Consider the following 3,932-nt stretch of genomic DNA (forward strand, 5'->3'; position numbering starts at 1 on the left):
CTGAGATGAACCTGACTGTTGAAGATGAACAGGAGAAGACCAGCAACCTCCAGAAACAGCAATATCAGGTAGGGACAAGTATCTTATTCAGACTAACACTGTCTGTTATCATTTGCCTATTGGATCCATCTTTGCATTCATCCACCATCTTTTAAATCCACACTCCCAACCAGCCACCCACTTCATGGAATATAGTTGTTCATTACTCTGTCTATGCACAAGTATTCTGGAAACTTCAACTCTTGGGAAACACTGAATTATTGGCAAGTGTACCTTGCAACACTGCTTGAAGCTGCAGTCTAGAAAGGGTAACAGATGAATGACAGGTCACACTCTTTCATGTCCTCATGATAGGAGTGTTGCTTAGCAGAGCTTTGAGAATGTTCTATGTCTTGTGACAGGAGTTGTGCAGGGGTCATGTGACCTTCCAGGTAGGCATCACTTGCAGGGAGTAAAGCCAAATGCAAATATCAAATGAGTGCTTCTCCCTGTCAGTGGCCTGGGTGGCATGTGGCCTTCTCCTTTCTCCTGCAGCCCAATGAGGTCTCTTCCCATTGGCCAGGTCTTGGTTTGCAATGATAGAAGTCTGAGTAGCAGCTTGTCAGCCCATGTGTTTGTGAGCTTTGCTTGATATTTTGCCCTGCTAGCAGATTTAGCAGCAAGGGTTTCAGTTAAAAGATCAATGTTGAAGTGTAGTTGAGGTGGTGGGAGGCAGCAGCTGACATCTGACATGCATGTCTCCACCAAGCCTGTGTGTTAATAACTGCCTTCCTCTCCCAGGTCTCAGAAGCTGCAAGAGAGCTGGAATTGGCCAGATCCCAGCAGGAGAGCCTCCTGCAGAATGAGTTGCCACATCAGGAGCCCCCTGCTGAGCTCCCTCCTCAACATCCACAGACTTCTTTGGATGAATCTCCTTCCTCATAGATGATTTCCACATTGAGAATGGGCCCAAACTATGTAGCCAGTGAGACATCCAGGCTGATTCAGGGTCTTTTTCTCTTTCCTGTGTGACCCCTTGAGAAAGAAGTGAGGTGACTGCAGTAACAGCAAATGCTCAAGAGGAGAAACTGTCCATAGTCTGTGCTGCTCAATGTGCAGTGAGGGAATGTCACTTCACAATTTTTTCTGTTAGAGTTCCATTGAAATTTTCTTTTGCATGGTTTTGTTTTTTCTTATGTTATTGAGATGTTATTACATGTTCTTGTCATTGATTTTGATTTTGATAATGATTTTCACAGTTTATATTAACCTTCATATTAAAACTTGTTTTGTAAAATTGATTTCTTATGAATAAAAAGTTGATCTCTAACTCTTGACACGCTTTTCTTAATTTTATTTAACCTTTCTTTTACACTCCATTTTTTACCCCTCTCCATGTTCACCTTCTGATGGTTTACCTTACTGTCCTGCTCCACATGTGTCTCCCCGAAAAGTTCCCCAACGTCCCTCCTAAACTCCAACTCCACCAATCCTCCCCATTCTTTGGAGTCCTTTGAGGGTTAGATGCCCCTTCTCTGACTGAATCCAGACATGGCAGTCTAATTTCTGTATATGTGTTGGGGGCCTCACATCAGCTTGTTTTTACTGGACGACTGGTGGTCGAGGGTCTGAAAGATCTCTGGGGTCCAGCTTATTTGACAATGTTGGTCCTCCTACAATGTTACCCTACTCCTCAGCTCCTTCCAGCTTTTCACTAAGTCAACTACAGGGGTCAGCAGCTTCTGTTCACTGTTTTAGTGTAAATATCTGTGGCTGAGACTTCTGGGTGCTTGTTTGGTCTTTCAGAGGGCAGTCATGATAGACCCCCTTTTTGTGAGCACTCTATAGCCACAGTAATAGTGTCATCTCTCTGGTCCTCCTCTTCAGCTGGGGCCCCCTTGCAGTTGTTGCTGGACCTTCAGCCAGACTGATGAGCATCTCAGGCTAGAACTCTGTCTGGGCTGCCTGGCCCTGGGCTGATGGTTGTCTCCCGATTTCTCCTTTCCTGCACCTGCCTATGTTGCCCCATTCAGAAGATTTCTGTCTCAGGCTCATTTCTAACTACAATCCATTGTAACAGGCAGGGTTTCTTGTCTACACCTTGCTTCCCACCACTGATTCCAATCTAGCCCTACACAGAACAAGGTTATTTCAGGATTGCTTTTTACAGGGTGCTTTAGATCATTTTTTCCCTCTTAGATTATTTCGTTATTTACATTTCAAATATTATCCCCATTCCAGTTTTCCCACCCACTGCAAAATCCCCATATACTATCTGTCCTTCCCCTGCTTCTATGAGGGTTTTCCCACATTCTCACCCACATCATCATACCCTTCCTGCCACTCCCCTACACTGGGGCATGGAGCCTTCAAAGGACCAAAGGCCAATCGTATTCATATCCCACAAGAGCATCTTCTGCTACATATGAGGCTGGAGTCATGAGTCCTTCCGTAAGTTCTTTTTTGTTGGTGCTTTAGACCCTGCGAGCTGTGTGTGTGTGTGTGTGGGTGTTCTGGTTGATTAATATTCTTGTTCTTCCTATGGGGTTTAGAATCCCTTCAGTTCCTTCAGTCCTGTGTTATACTCTTCATTGTTCAGATGTTCTCAGAGCACACCACTGAGCTTACATATAGCCTCTCTCTTCTCTGCCACCTACTAAGGCACATGAGACACAACTGCCACCCTGCCAATGATATAGGGGCAGACCATGTCAATAATTTAAATCATTAAATGTCAGTGGAATTCTGGTCTGTACGATTGAAGAGTAGAACAACAAAGCCAAAAACTACAACAACAACAACAACAACAACAAAACAGCTAAGTATTATTTTTAAAGGAAAGACTTATTACCAAAAAATAATTAGCCAATCTTTTATCAAATCTTAAACTAGACCAGGAGATTCCTAAGCTCTGGCCATGTAGTGAAGACTCATCAACATAAAACATATTTTGACAAGTTTACAGAGCAATTTTCTCCAATACTAAAAATTAATCACTTCTGCTTAGTACTACTTAACCTAACATCTTAAAGTTTTGAAACTGCTTTTAAATAATCAACGTAATTCAAATTCTCTGAAGAATATTGTTGGAAGATGGATGTGGATGGTATTGAATTTTTATAGATGACTTTGAATTTTATAGTCATTTCAAAGTATTAATTCAGGCAATCTCTGACTGCAGGAGACCACTGCATCTTCTTTGGTCTTCTTAAATATATTTTACTTCAATGCCTTCAAAGTTCACTATAGTGGATGTGCATTCCTTGTTTTATTCTGACTACTAGGTTGTTGTTCAACATGCACACTCCTTCTCTTGTATTAATTTTCATAAAATGCTTACTCATTATATAATAACATCCGAGTAATTCTCCATATACCTATCAATTTAAAATGGAGAAATTTCTAGTAATGGTCAAAATCCTTTTGGTACCCACAATTCCAAATCATTTGGGGTTGACTTCATAAGTAATGATTAGGTCAGATACTCACTGAAGTCTATGGAGGGAAAGAAAATGAAGACAAACAGACATCATACACAACTTTTGAAGTAATAATCGATCTTTTTGTCAGTTGCTAGGATATTTTTTCTTTTGTTGAAAATCGATTGTTTTCTCATACCTCGTATCCTGATTATAGCCTGCCCTACCTTCCTCCTATCAGTTCCTCCCCACCTCCTCTACCTTCCTTATCTACTCCTTTCTGCCACTTATGAGAAAAAACAGACTTCAAAGAATGAGCTTCCAAACGTGACAAAATAAGATATAGTAAGATGAAGAAAAAGGTATGATACTGAAGTTGAACATACTAACCCAACAAGAGATAAAGGGTTTCTAAATCAGGCACAAGAGTCAGTGACACACTTGTTCAGTGTCCCATAAAAATGTTAAGCTAATAGGGAAAACAAAGATGCAGAAGACCTAGTATAGGAGAATGTTGGCCATGTACTTGAGTTT

General features: G+C 41.3%; 1 non-coding gene across 1 annotated transcript; it reads right to left on the minus strand.

Moving 5' to 3' along the window:
* Window positions 1–2,554: 2,554 nt before the first annotated feature.
* LOC114635700 lies at window positions 2,555–2,685 on the minus strand. The gene has a single exon (XR_003713514.1). It is a non-coding gene; the product is annotated as a small nucleolar RNA SNORA17 (small nucleolar RNA).
* Window positions 2,686–3,932: the final 1,247 nt, after the last annotated feature.

Source organism: Grammomys surdaster, unplaced genomic scaffold, assembly GCF_004785775.1.
Source record: "Grammomys surdaster isolate TR1022 unplaced genomic scaffold, NIH_TR_1.0 116495, whole genome shotgun sequence".
NCBI classification, from domain to species: domain Eukaryota; kingdom Metazoa; phylum Chordata; class Mammalia; order Rodentia; family Muridae; genus Grammomys; species Grammomys surdaster.